At 40.7% G+C, this 15330-nt stretch overlaps 1 protein-coding gene across 2 annotated transcripts in view; it reads right to left on the reverse strand.

The window, feature by feature from the left end:
* The window catches only part of zbtb46 (zinc finger and BTB domain containing 46), an 89288-nt gene extending 74718 nt beyond the window's left edge, over positions 1-14570 (reverse strand). The window contains exon 1 of one of the 2 annotated variants that reach the window (XM_017305708.1): positions 14249-14570. The gene's annotated coding sequence lies outside the window, so the exon portion shown is untranslated. The remainder of the gene's footprint in view (positions 1-14248) is intronic. The other variant, XM_008413919.2, reaches the window with a different exon arrangement.
* Positions 14571-15330: the final 760 nt, after the last annotated feature.

The raw sequence follows: 15330 nt of genomic DNA on the forward strand, positions 1-15330 counted from the left end.
ATATAAAGAAAGACAGATCACAGCTAGGAACATGTTGGATCATTATTTTTGTGGCATAATTCAGAAATACTAACACAATTAAATATTTTTCTGATGTAGTGTAGTTGGATTTAAAATACTTGACAATGAAGAAAGATAAATGGACATACTCTATAGTTCAGTATTATGATGCGTGTTTAAAAGTAAGGCAGGTATGAATAGATCAGTTGCTCTGGAGCCAATTTATGTTCATCACAGCTTGCGAGGCATCGATGCTACACAGCACCGCTTTTGGACAAGTACAACAAAAACATGCACGTCTTATGTCTCCCAAAATACATCAAATCAATCTACGAAATATTTTTGCCCTCCACATGTGAAAAAGTGTAGGCTTGAAATTCCCTTAGAGATGTTCTTTCCTGTTTCTGTTTGACAAATTTCAGCTCCGTCTTCTAAAAGCACACAAAAAAATGGCTTTGTCGTTAAAAGTAACAATAAAAAGTCTGCGGACAGGCACAGAACTTTAGCACCTTCCCCATTTTTCCTCCCCTCTTCCAGCGAGCTACTCAGCGTCTCAGTGCGTGCCTTGTGTGTCAGCAAGTGTGTGTGGACGTCCAGAGCCTCTTGTAGGTCTCATCACAAAACCTGTCACAGCAAAAAAGCAACCTGTCACGACTCAGCCAGACACGACTGTACATGACTGTACCACAAAGAACACAAGCAGCCTGTTCCCAAGCTGTTAAAACAGTCACCAGCTCCAAAGGTCTCAGACAAAGAAATACACACACACACATACTGCAAAAGAGAGAGAGAGAAAGGCAGAGAGAGAGAAAGACTAAACAGTACAGAGAAAGGTTGGAGAAAGAAAATAAAAAGGTGACAGAGTGTGTAAATAAATAAAAAAAGATCATATGGTACAAAAATACCAGTCCTCTGGGAATAAATGTCTGAAGCGTCTGATGACTGAGAGCTAATTGTTGTTTGTTAAAATGTGCGGCTTCTGAATGACTGAACGATGGTGACTCACTGCTGGTGGCCAGTCGCTCTCTGGTGCCGAGGCGGGTGTCCGGGGAGTGTGTGTGTGTGTGTGTGTGTGTGCATGCAGGGGTAACTTAGTGTGACTGTCACTCTGTCAGACAGCAAACAGAGGCAGCTCTCTCAAATCCACACTGAGCACCAGATTACAATGAACTCATGCACAGAGGGAAGCAAAGAACCAGAGGCTTAAGTGTACACTCGCAAGTTCAACAGGCACACCCTGCTTCCACCAGACCCCCCCATCCCCCTCCCCCATCCCACCTTCCCTGGAGCAAATATTAAGAGAGACTTTACTCCCAGCTAATCTAATCCATACACACTCCAAAACCCGCACAGCGTGAGGGGAACTTTATTCCACCGGTTTATTCTAATAAACAAACAAGACTCACTCATACCTGTTTTCACTGTGTACAAAGCAACAACAACTAAGCAGGAGAGATTTACATATAGATAGAAAAGCATTTATAAAAGCACACTTGTATATAATAGCCTGAGGCTGTGTTGTCAGTCATCAAGCTGATCAAAAAGCAGCTACAATGCAACACTGATAAATCTTGGAGCGCGTCTGCGTATCTGTCCTTCAACGACAGCAGAAAGGGAAAAAAAGGGAGGTGAGATAAAGGAAGAGGAATCAAGGGGAGAGAAGAAGAGCATCTAAATATAGAGAGGCTTGCATTTTGGACTCAGAAAAAGAGACAGTGAACAGTGAGGGAGGAAGAAGATGGGATGGGATGGAAGGAAAGGGAAGCAAGCGCAAGATGGAAAGACTAGTTCAGTGGACATCTGGAGAACAGGGCACAGGCATGGTGGAGTTCAATAAGTTGCTCAGTACATTACTTCAGGTGCTCATCAATGCATAGAGTCAATACTGAAGGTCTGGCCTTTGTATGGGCCCTTCAACAGTTTCAGCAAACCAACCATGGTCCTTAATATGCTGAGTGGAACCCAGCGGCAATCAGCAAAGATGCAAAATCATTAAAGGTCTTTGTCTCTATTGTCTCTGTGCTGTGCCCTGATTGGCTATTTTGCGTGGGACCAGTCCTGTAATTTTTTGCCAGATATTCTAAATCTACATCATCTTGCAAAAATATGTATCCTCTCTTGGAATCTAACACATTTTGTCTTATTAAATACACAATGTACATTACCATTTAATGTACATTGTTAGAGCAACATAAAGTAACACAAAAATTGTTAATTTAAAGAAAATACTACATGATTCTTTTTTTTTAAATCTAAACAGTGTGGTGTGCATTTGTGTTCAGTCCCTTTTAGTCTGATGCCTCTAAAACAAAATCTAGTGACACCATTTGTCTACAGAAGTCATTCAAATACAGAGAGAGTACAGCAAAACTGCAAACCTAGGAAAACATAGTTATCATCTTGAAAGGTTGGGTAAAGACAGACAACAAAAGGGTTCATGGCAACTCTAGAGGAGCTCCGGTGTTACAGAGATCAGGTTGGGACAATGCACTGATAGGACAACTGTTAGTCATGCAGTCCAGAAATCTAGTCTATATGGAAGAGACGAGAAGAAAGACATTGTCTTATGAAGAGTCATAAGACGTTCTGTCCACAGTTTTCGATAAGCCATGTGGTAGTACTGCAGATATATGCTAACATGGAATCAAAACTGAGCTTTTTTGGACTACATGCAGGTGCTATGTCACTATCAAAATGATGAAACATGGTGGTAGCAGCATCATGTTCTTGAAATGCTTTTGTTTAGCAGGTTCTAGCTGGAGTTGGTAGGAAAATGCAGTTATATATCCATCAGGCAATCCTATTAGAAAACCTGCTGGAGGAAGAGGTTTACCTTTCAGCAGGATATAGATGGAAACCTTTTAGATCAAAACATATTTGTTTCTTGGATTATCCTTGTCAAACTACAGGGGTAAATCAAATTTTGATTCTGTAGCGAGACTTCAAAAATGTTGCTTACAGACATTTCCATCCGATCTCACTTAGCAAAGAATGTGAAAAAACTTTCTACCAAGATGTTAGTATCACAATGTTTTGTCTCTAGATGTGCAGACAGTGCAGACATACCACTAAGATTTGCATTAGCAATTCAATTAAAACATGGAATATTTTAATATTCCAAGTTTGCCAAAGAAATAAAATAAAACCATTTATAATTTTCTTTCCACTTTTCAATTCTATGCTTTCACATAAAATCCCAAATTTCAAAATATATTGAAATTTGTGATTGTTACAAGACAAAACACAGAAAAACATTGTAAATACTTTTACAAAGATACTGTACATGAAAAGAGCTGCGTTAAGACTACATAGCAAAGTATCTTGCGCCAAAACGAAATTCCTTGAAAGTAACTGTGGAGAGCACATTTGCATGTCTGCCTTAGCCGGACAGCTCCAGGCTACTTTTCTGACTGTGACTGACAAAGACCAAGCTTTGATCGGACAAATGCCTCACCTGGGTTTCTTTTAAGATCTTCTTTTTTGTCACCTCAGTAACTATCCACCTATTTTCCACATCTGTCAATCTGCCTTTTACTCTGGCAGCGTTTATTTAAATGCGCTTTGACGTTTGACTGTCACCTGTTGACTAGCATTAGTGACTGCCATGGCTCGCAGGCTTTTTGAGCAATTACTGCTCCACCCACTCCCCTGCCAGTCACAAAAAAAAGAAACTACACAAGTACACATACAGAAAATGTTACACTTCCCATCCCTAAAGACAACTCCCAATGAAGAAATGTGATTTTGAAGAAGTCCTATATTCCCCACATTGTGAGGCATCATCAGCTGTCCTGTAAAAAAACCCCACCAATCATCTACTACTGGCCTTTTTGTAACAGACACCAGGGCACACATCAACACAACCCTGAGATGGAAGACAGGATGGAACAGGGGGGGTGAAAAAGAGAAAGTAAAACGTAGAGGGCACAGGAAAGAGGCAGTAAGAGACAAAGGCAGACAGAATGACAATGAGTGAAAAGAGGAAGAGTTGGGTGGGAGAAAAACGGAAAGGAGAGAGGACAAGAGGTGACAAGCATGCTCTCTCTTCCCTGTGAAAACATACAGAGCAGAAGGAGAGCAAGAAGACAGTAATAAAGATAGTTTCATTCATGTGTGTGTGTGAACGAATTTGTGTACTCATGCATGTGGGTGTATATGTGTGTGTGTGTGTACACATATAGAGTTGAAGAGAAGTGCCACAGGACCGTTGGGGAAATTTGCCCCTTGCCATTGAAAAGGGGATGTGAACCTACTCACTTCTGTTCACTTGGATCTCCTGTTTTTTTTTTAAAGGAACTAAACTTAAAAAAGCTTCTCAAACACCTAGAAACCAGCTCTCAATTATCACTGAAAACAAGTTTTATTTCAGTCATTCAGTTTTAAAAAGAGAAAGTACTACATTACATAAATCAACAACAGAACGAGTAATTTTAAAATGTTTCAAGGTGATTTTGTGTTCTGATCATTATAGCTTGCAGCTGATTAAAAAAAAACATAATTTAGTTTCTCTTAAAATTAAAATAGTACACAAGACCAGTGAAAGACAATGTTACGGTCTACCAAATCATAAGGAAACTTAATGATTTAAGAGGCAGGTGGACAGTTACTGACACCCTACACAAGGAGGGCAAGGCACAAAAGCTAATTGTGCTGCATTCATGTATATTAATGGAAAGTTAAGTGGAAGGAAAAAGTGTTTCAAATAGATGCATAAGCAACATAGATAACCACAGATTTGAGAGGGTTGTGAAGAAAAGCTTATTCAAGAAAATCACAGAGACATTCAGGACCGTAGAAAGGTACTGGTGTCGCAAGAGGGAGACGACAGACAAACAATAGATACGAGTTAAAGGTCACTATCAAAGCAACAGAGTTTCATTTTTTTCTTCTTTTTTACGTGTTAAAAATGTTATTAGAAATTGCTTTGGGTTTATATCAAATGAACATAGATATTCTGTACTACCTCATTACCCAAAAGGCTGTTTGCTTCCATGCTATGCTGCACTGATGCAGTAAATCATGCAAAAGGAGCCCCAACCAAGTAATTTGCTTGCAGTGCGCACCACAACACTCCTTTTCTATTGTTTTTTTTTTACACAATATTCACATTTTTAGAGCATCTGAACAAAAGCCGAACCCCATACTAATTAAAGTGAACAGAAATTAACACAAAGTATATAAATGTGTTTAATAAATCTATATGATTTTACTTTACTGAAGTGAATTCCCCCCCAAAATAAACTTTTTGTTAATTATAATTTCTTAAGATTCACAGGTACAGACCTATTGAAACCCACTCTCCATAAACTTCCTCAAAGTAACATGTCTGAACTGAACAGACTGCATCAGCAAGACATTTTCTTTTCTTTTTTGGGGGGCGAGGGGAGGGTTGCACCGGTTGTTAGCCGCTGCTTTAACAGGATGTATAAATATGAGCCGTAGGGTCAAGGGGAAGGATAAAAATGAGAAAGGGAGCAGCGAGAAGGTAAAAATGAGAAAAAAAAGGAGTAGAGGAAGGGTAAAATGAGAAATGGAGTAGGGGAGGCCACAGGAGGCACCTGGCCCACTTAGAGCAGAGGAGGGGGTGGCGAAGAAGGAGAGGTGGAAGATTAAGGAGTAGAAGGGAAAAAAGAAAAGGAGGCGGAGGAGATATACCAAGCCGAAGTAGAAGATGAGGAGGCCTAGAGAAAAATTAAAAAAGAAAAGCAAATGAAAGTGAATGGAGGGGTTAGAGTGAAGGAAAAGGCAAGAAGAGAAAATAAGTGAATGGTGAAGGCAAAAGCAGAATAAAAGGCAAAAATAATGGAAACACGGAGAGAAAGGGAGAGATGGGGTGGGGGCTGGAAAGAAAAGGTGGCCTTGTGACGCCGAGGAGGGAGGTGGTGTGTGCGTGAGCGGCATGAATGTGTGTCTTTCTGTGCGTGTGGGTGTCTCGAATCATGACGAAAAACTAACACCTCTCCCAAAGTATGAATAACCGACCACAACAGGCCAACCTAAGTTCAGTCTCTTCTCCCGGTACGCTTGAGCAGCCTGCCCGTACCACTAATATCCCACTAATACCACCCACAGTCCTCACTCCACCTCACATCAATGAATATTTCATGTCCTGATGGCACTTTTAAAGCAAAAAACTAATTAGCAAATCCAAGTTGATCTGGCATTAGTCATATCAGGCCAATTAAAAGCCCAGTCCTACTGTACATGTTAATGGCAGCGAAGTGGAATAATTGTATGTTGAGCAGGGGAGAGAATGTTAAACAGGCCTTGTTAGCAGCACTTTAGCACTCTAGCCTGAGTCCATGGCTGGATTACAAAACTCTACAAAGCGGACTACACACACACACACACGCACAGATACACACATCTTTAAAAACTCTATCCATTAATTAGTGTGCCACCATCATTTCCATGAGGTCAGCTCTGATACTTATGGCTAAAGAAAACTAGTTTGAGGAAAAACGATGGTTTTATGCTTCTGTATCAATATTAAACAGGGATCCAAATATTGGCAGAGGCTGGCAGGTCAGATGTTACGCACTGTTAAAGGGAGAAAGCCCCCCTCTGCTACACTGGGAGTCTCTGCGGTCAGACTAGAGGCGATATTTGTGATGTATTTGATTCGGGTAAAGGTGCGCGTATGAGTTCCCTTCGCGCCGCGTGTGTGTTTTTGTAAAGCGGGGAGTTTAGATTGAGACAGACAGCGCTGACACACACAGACTAAACTGTGCTGCACAAAGGAGCGACACAATAACAAGGGACGGAGATCTTTTTTGGAGTAGATGTCTGTTTCATCAACCCCCAGCCCCCCTGCCTACTTCTCCTGCCTCCCTCTGCCTCCCCAGCCTCGTTCTCTCACCTGGGCTTTGATATGGAAATCTCTCAACAGCCAGAGCCCGAGGCCAGTTGACTGTTTCTAAAGATGTATTTGCTCAAAGACGTTCAATTTCTCATCAAATGCTCCCACTGCGTGCATGAAAGACAAACTTGTTCGCTAGGAAAATAACAACTAACAACCTGGTACTCTCTGCAAACCACACACTTCAACCAAGAAGCCCAAACTCTCAACTTCTTTGCAGCTCATATTAATTTGGTTAAAAGGCAGGTGACATTTGTGCAAAGTGCAAAGCTGAGGAGTCTCGTCACATTACTGATGGGGTTTTTATAGAGAGCTCCTTCCCACCGGTTTACTTCTCTTTTCCTGTCAGATAATTGCATCGCATTAAAAGACTTCTAACTAGCATGTCTCCAACTCTGAGTCAAACAGAGAGACATTTTCAACAGGTTAATGGCACGAAAACGTTTTAAAATTAGGTAGAAATGAAATGAATATACAGGAGAAAGAAAAAATGAGTCTGAGAGGATTAAATTGTTCAAGAAGTCAAATCTTTTGAACAGCAGTAAACAGTCCCGGTACGGGAGAATGATGATATCAGTAGTTGATGTGTAAAATGGTGTGAATCATAGTTTTGCACATCAGCGTGATCTTTCAAATATTTTTGTTTGTTGTTGTTTTTTTTTTTGTTGTTTTTTTACAACAGGGAAAAAACAGTAATTAAGGGCTTATGTTTGGTAGGCTTACTTCTTCTTTTTGCTAACACTAATAAACCAAGACCTCCTCCACTGCTCAGGAGGCTTGGTGAGCTTTTTCAGTAAACATGTATGATTCAATTTGTTCTACTGTTCTGTCTTTCCAAAGAAATTAACATGAGACTGTGAAGTTGTGTATCCATTTATCAGAGGACAGTTATGTCACTTTTGTTTTTCTTAATCCATCTGTGTTCTTCATTAACAGATGTTATGTGAAGTACATAAATATGGTAATCATATTTATGATTACACGGGGGTCCAGTGTATCTGATTACACTGTATCTGATTACACTGGACCCGTGGTATTCATGGGGGTTAGGCAACACAACAATATCTAAATTCTGAAAATAATTCAGACCTCATCTAAAAATGCCAATAAAAGATGCACATTTTAATAGTTCAAACACAAAATATACCATATCAGTGGAAACTGTCTTAGCACTACACAAAAATTAACACCTACAGTCTTTTTTATTTCCACAGGGAACAGCCAATCAGTGGCAAGGAAAATAAATGGCACTCCTGGATTGGCTGCTTCGCAAAGACCAGTCAGTAGTAAGTCTGAATGGTGCCTAAATAAGAGTGAATGTCCTCTTTATTTTAAATATTATTCACCAGTAACGCAACTGTATTAACTTAAAGACTTTAAAAGCTACTTTAAATTAACTGTCAAAACAAAAGTATGAACTGAAGCACCTTCACTACAAGGTTTACCTCAAAATTCAGTTATGATAGGACCAAAATACAAAACTAGTGAAGGATTAAAATGACCAACACACATAGGTCACATTACAACATATGTACAAAAAAACCCCACTGTCATCACTTTGAATCTTACAGAGTTATAAAAAATAAAAAAATAAAAAAAAAAACAGTTGTAAAGTATCTCTGATACAATGATGACAATTAGCTTTGCATGATGACAAGAAGACAGGATAGCAGTTGGGGGGGAAAAAATTCCCTGCTCCACATTCCTTAAGAAAAACGAAAAACACACACCCTGTGAAAAATACACAAAGTTAAATCCCACATCTGTTTTCTGAGGAATGCGCAATCGAAAAGGTGTTTTGCAATATCAACAACTCCTCAAATAAGATAAGAAAAGCAACAATAAAAAAAAAACATTCCTTTTCAACTATTCTCTTTTACTTTTGATTTTTATCAGCAGCAAAATCACATGTTTGAGTGTGGAATTTGAAAATAAAAAAATGCAGCTGAAAATCACATTTTAATGCAAAAACGTGAGGACAAAACGAGAAAGGATCAGAAGAGCAGGATTATTATTGTCACTCTCATTATTTTGTATAGATGAGTACGGGGATAAAAACACACACATACACAAAACGCTATGAAATATTCATTCAAGGGAAGCGGGTGGTGGAGAGTATCTGCAGATGCGGTCTGCAGAGGAAGGGGCGGGGGTTGCTTAAAGACTCACCTGCTCTCTCTGCTGGGGGGGAGGATGAGCATGTCAGATACGTGAATATACACACACACACACACACACACACGCGCACACACACACACACACGCATCCCCCACATCACCCATGTAACCCCATGGCGATTAGAAACACCTGTATTCAGCGCTGCACAATGAGCTACAGCAGCAGTTAAGCCTGGGGAGTCATTGGGTGGGTGGGGGATGGACAACGTTTAGACCCGGGGGTTAAACATGTATCGCGAAACAAATACCTGGAACGCAACGGAGAGACGGAGTTGTTAGAAAGCTCCAGAGAGACGCGGTGTGTCTTGTAAGATGAGTGTAAATGGTTCATTTTGCAGAGTGTTAGCCAAACAGGTGTTCTCATTAACAAGTGAGCCCTGAGGGGTGATCCAGATGAGAGAGCCGACAGAAACACAGAGGTGAACACAGGTTGTTTATTGGAAAAAAAGAGGGGGACTTTATAGCGCTTTTGTCCTTTTTTTATTTTGCGGATTAGATAAAGTGACTTAAGAAAGTTAATACACCTCAAACCTTAGTGTGTTTTCTTGGGATATTATGTGTGATGAACCACTGTGTAATGCAGAACTTTGATTAAAAAATAAATAAAAAAAATAGTAAGCACTTGATTTTCTTATTTGGGGACAAGTAAAATTATGTATTCAGAACCACTGAGTCAATACATTGAGGAGCCACCATTTAATGCTTTAACAGCAATAATTATTGGGAATAGACTTTGACTAAGCCATTCTAGCACAATATGCTTCATTCTAAGCTTTTTTCTTGAAGCTCTAGCTATATGTTTATTGCCGTTTTACTTAAACAAGTTTTCCTCTAGTGTTGCTCTGTATTAAGCACATTCATCGCATCATCTATGACCAGCTTCCCTGTCCCTACTAAGGGCAAGCACTCCCACAGCATGATACTGCCACCACCATACTTCCCCATAAACAGGGTATATTCAGAGAACCATAGCAAAAACGTTTAATTTTTGTTTCATCTGAACTTCTTCCAAATAGTTTCCGTGCTTTCCCTAACTTACTTGTGACTAACAGTGAATCGTGTTTCTTCATAGAACAATGGTTTTCTTCTTTCAGTTCTTCAAAAAAAAAAAATAAGCCCAACCTATGAAGTGAGATTAAATTAAACATTTGGTAGCCTAAATTTACCAGTTGATTGAATCGTATTTTATCTAGGCATAACAGGGAGGTGAATACAAATGCACAAAACACGCATCAGATTGTAACTTGTGTAAACTACTGAAAACTAAATGATTTTCTTTCCACTGCACATTTATGTGGTGCGAATGCTTTTGCAAGGCACTGAATTTGCTGGACTGAGACACAAGCGTGCAGCGGGGGCGCTGCAACCCCCGGGTTTGCGTGGCTGAAGGCTAAAGCCGACTAACCTGCAACCACACAGTTCAGCTTACAACCTGCATGGGATCACTGAGCACCACCTACACATCAACAAAGCCCACACACTCACACAGTGAGAGACAGGTGTCGAGCTTCAAGCCTGTCCACCATTGAAACCAAGCCCCTACTTCTCATTTCCTCAGTGCCTTTACTTCACGGCCACCACACTACCGCTGCTTCCCACAAACTGCATAACGTCAACGGATGAAGTCCGGCACATCTACTCCCCGACGCTTTCAAGAAACACAGCATGCAACTTTGGCGACACAAAAAGAGATCAGAGAGATTTTAACCAGCGAACATTGCTTAATCAACTTCAAAAGTCCATTCATGACGGATAAGACAAGAGCAGAACGCTTCCATTCCTGCTCTGCAATCCCACGAGCACACGTGCAGCTAATATTTTTTTTTCCCCCATCTTTTGGCCGATCTCGCCTACACTCCTCCTCCACTCATCCTTGAAGCTGTTGTCTTGGTCTGTGTTGCTTTTTTTTTTAATTCCTATGTGGAACACACAGATGGAGGTGCAGACGCAGATGCACACACATACACCACTGTTCTCCTCTAAAAAGACAGCACTACATGACCCCACCTGGGAGAGCAACCTCCAAGGAGCAGCAAGGGAGTGGATGGGGGGAGAAGGGGGGGCAGGGCAAAAGAAACAAAGCACTCTGAAAGATGTTAGGTCTTTAAGTTGACAGCGTGCCATGAGAGTTTAGTTGTTCTAATGCTATTTGGATTCTAAGCATTAAAAGCAGATAATTGAGCTTTATCCTGCTCATGACGACACACACGCACATACACACTCTCAAAGGGGCATGCACAGGGAAACAAGCCGATGGTAATTGAATAACAGAATAAAGGACTTTGGAGGGTTTATCATATCAAGTGCCAACCCTTAACTCAGTAGTTGGAAGGACAAAACAACCAGACAAATCCACAGAGGGCTAAGACAATTTGGAAAAATGGCTTGATGGTCTCCTAATCCCGGAGATCTAGTTAGCAACTGTCCAACAAAAGGAAAAGGCCTATATCTTACAGCTGTACACTAGTTGCGGCTGCCAAAAGAGTGCACGTTAAACCGCGGCAGAAAAAACAGCTCAGTGGGACCGTACAAACGCTTCAGAATAACTGGAAATCTATTTACAGCACAGGGGAGATAAAAACTTCTCAGTGTTTTAAGATCAAATGTACAGTGTGTTCAAAATCCATACATACTGTAAGTTCCATAAAAATATAATTTAAAAAGAGTTTAGATTTAAAAAAAAAGGTGGCACCACATGTGTGGTTTCCAATTCTCACTCTTTCAGAGTGAGACTCGAGCTTTTCCTTTATTTTCCACACAGTGCCTTCTCTGAATGCTCACTCTAAAAACAGTGGCTATATCTTTTTGTAACAGGTAAGTAACAGGTAGGCCTCCCCATCTACAAACCATCTTTTTTATCACAAGTTGTGCAACCTAAGAGCAAAAAGCTCAATTTAACACAATGGACATTCAAGGAAAGTTGCCTTTTGCAAGAAGCCGAAGAACCCTAAATGTTGGGTTGTAAAACTCCCAATTAATAAAGCGTGTTTTGTCAGGATTATATTAATCTGTTGATTAACAAGGTGGTGTACAATACATTTTTAAAGTAGTTTTATGTTTCTTTTGGTATGTTTGAAACCAGAAGGCCCTGTTGCATGTAAGATATGACAAGAATCAAAACTTTCCAAAGAGAAGAGATCAGAGACGTTTTGTCCAATTACTGGCATAAATTTAAAAAAGATAAAATCTTCTCGGTACTTCACTCCTCTGATGCTTAAGGTAATGACTTGTTTCATAAATCCTGAAGAGAAAGAGATTGTTGATTCCACACGACTATCACAAGTGCAAAAAATTTTGTTATCTCTAGATTTCTTTCTTTGGATCACGTTTAATAAGGTAAACTTACTGAGAAGAAAACAAAGCTTAGTAATTCACAAAAACATAATCCTAAAAATGGGCTAAAGATAAACACTTCTAGTTCTGCAGTTTTGTAAAACACACAGAAAGTAAATATTTTTACTGCAGTTCTAGCAAATTCATAAATGCCTTTGTAGGGGACTTTGATCCAAAAAGTAAGAAAAAATTAAATAAACAAACTGAAAATAGCCCTCATCACTCTCCTTATGTCCTTTGTGATGTTACTAGAGGTGTGTGTGTGGGGAGGGGGGGCGTGTGTGTGTGTGTGTGTGCGTGCGTGTGAAAGCTTGATTTTAAGACAGGGTATTTAATAATGATTGAATACCAGTTTCTACACAACAGGCCAGCACACACACACACACATACATATAACAACCCCATGTTATATGGGCAAACTATATGAGTTTGATTGATTTCATCCATATGTCAAGCAAATAGTTTAAAAAAATAATAAGAGATATTGCTTACAGAAAACTTTTTCATAGTTACTCCCAGCTCCGCTCAAAACCTGGCAGCCCTGCTGCGATTAATCTGTCACCTCCTTATACATTATGGTGAGCATCCACCTGACTGACTGTGGTTAAGTCAGTGCATGACAGCCAGGCGCACTCTGACGTCCATATGCACAGGTTTTCAAACGAAGTGGGGTTGTTCCCCCGCTGTCACATGGTAGAAAATGGAGGAAGACGGAACTGACCGGTTAGATAGGACAGACGTTGGCAGGAGACGCTTTCAGAAAAAAAGAAGCAAAAAAAGAGAGAAAAAAAAAACACTTGCTGCTATTCAACTCTCATATAGGATCAGATGATAATCCTACTCAAATCTACAAATGAATACAAATAAATCGCGCGACATCTCTATATAGTCAACATAAAAAAGCCTCCCTTCATCTTTGTGTCTTGTCTTATAAGTCTAAGGGGCTTGTCGTTGACGCAGCAAAATAGAAAAAAGAAAAAAAAACCCAGCTGGAGAAATCCCCCTTTCTCGGGTTAATCGCGGTGAAAAGGAAGGAGGGTTCAACCCCCCTCTGTCTTTCAGACGCAAAGCGCTTTCATTCTGAATCCCCTCCAGGCGTCTGTAGAGCATCCCCCGTTTTCTTCTGTGGTACGATCACGATCATGTGTGCACGACAAGTTTGTCTCCCAACCCCTTTCTCAGCAAATGTGGAAATCAAAAGTTTGCAAAGATCCCCCCCACTGGTTCTGTCAAACACATCCAGCTTTCTACGACAGTAAACATAAACGCGTCTCAAAAAGATAATTGAGGATTTATAAACTCACATTTGCGAATTCAAATAGAAATTACATTTTAAACGGTTTGTCATTTTAAATCAGTTTACTAAACGTGTGGGCTAAAGTAGTCTGCGATCAATAATTTGAAACAATCCAGGCAAAAAGCATGACAGCTTCTCAAAAAAAAAAAAAAAAAAAATCAACACGCGCAGTCAGGCAGCTGGCTGTCACGTATGGAACAGGTAGGCGTACTTTAAGACTGCCGCCTGCTCGATAACCCGTCTGCGTTACTGTCGAAATATTCACTCAAGCTCTGAATTAACATGATTCTAATGGCAATGTGGAATAAAAAAAAAATTCCAGATAGGCCTTTGTAAGAGTAGCCAGAGTAGCCAAGAGTTGTATTGTGTCATGTCTCCAACCTGTGCGCAGCGGCAGCAGCAGCAGCAACTATATCAGCTGTAGACGCGGCGGCTCCGTGAGGCAGAAAACTAATTGTTGACATGACAGAGGGGGCGGGGGGGGGACCCACGGTGTCTGGATGAAATCTCCACTCCCGATGATGCCCCGTTGATGGGCAGCGTGGCTCCCGGTGGTGGCTATAGGTAGGAAGTCAGACATACCTGTTACCCCATGGGGTCTGGGGTGGCCGCCGTGTCGGTCCTTCGGAGTCCAATCTGCTCTGACAGCCTGAGGGAAGAAAGCTGGGGATGTCCAACGCGCCGGGTGCCGTCCCTCCTCTTCTCTGTGCGCTTTTTGTTAAGTGTTATTCCCCGATTTCTCCAACTCCCCTCTCCTCTTCCTCCACCAGCCCCTTGTTCTTTCTCTCTTTCCCTCCCCTGCTTTTCCGTGTCTTGGTATCAGGAGCCTCCCCCTCCTCTCCCTCCTCCTGCTCTCTCTCCTCCTCTGTGCATGTCTATCTCTCTCTTCCTTTCTCCCTCGATCTCACCCCCCAACACAAACACACATACGCACACACACTTTCTCTTAGAGTCAGGAAATGAGACAACGTAAACCCACACACCATGCGTAGACTGGGATATATCGTTTCATCTCAGATAAGCTCTCATATCAGACCAGAATATGACACAACAGCAATAATAATAATAATTATAATTATAATTATAATAAATAATAATAATAATATTAATAATAATAAAAGCAACTGAATCTTGAATGTCTTTTCCAATTTCTGCATCTGTTGCCATTGGACTCCTTAATGACCAGGTCTTTACTGTAACTTGCCCCCTCTTGTGGCAGTAATTGGAAAACACTTTCAATAGGAAAATAGTCTTACTCTTACAATGACAGTGGCTGGAAAACACCTCTTAGGCCATGTGATGTGCAACACACAAGCCATTTTTATTTTAAATCTTTGCCAGAAGTTCTGGGGTAATTCCACTTTGGCCTGACCCTTTCCTTTGAACGAGAGAAGGATTTTTTTTTCACCGTTTGTTTCTATGTTTGGGGGGTTTGGCACATACGTAAGCGAGTCCTGTGTCGCTTTTACACTTCCTGTTGTTATTGTTCGATGTGAGGCTCTTCTCAGAGAGTTAGAGTCAACATGGACCTAAATGATCACATTTCTAATGGTGGAGGTAAACAGATCAAACTCTTTCACTTAACTACAGCACTTCTTTCACATGTGCACTCTATAATCACTTTCTTTCTGGGTTACACACATTGATAGTACTAGGTCCTATTG

Source organism: Poecilia reticulata, linkage group LG7 (assembly GCF_000633615.1).
Source record: "Poecilia reticulata strain Guanapo linkage group LG7, Guppy_female_1.0+MT, whole genome shotgun sequence".
Classification (NCBI taxonomy): Eukaryota; Metazoa; Chordata; class Actinopteri; order Cyprinodontiformes; family Poeciliidae; genus Poecilia; species Poecilia reticulata.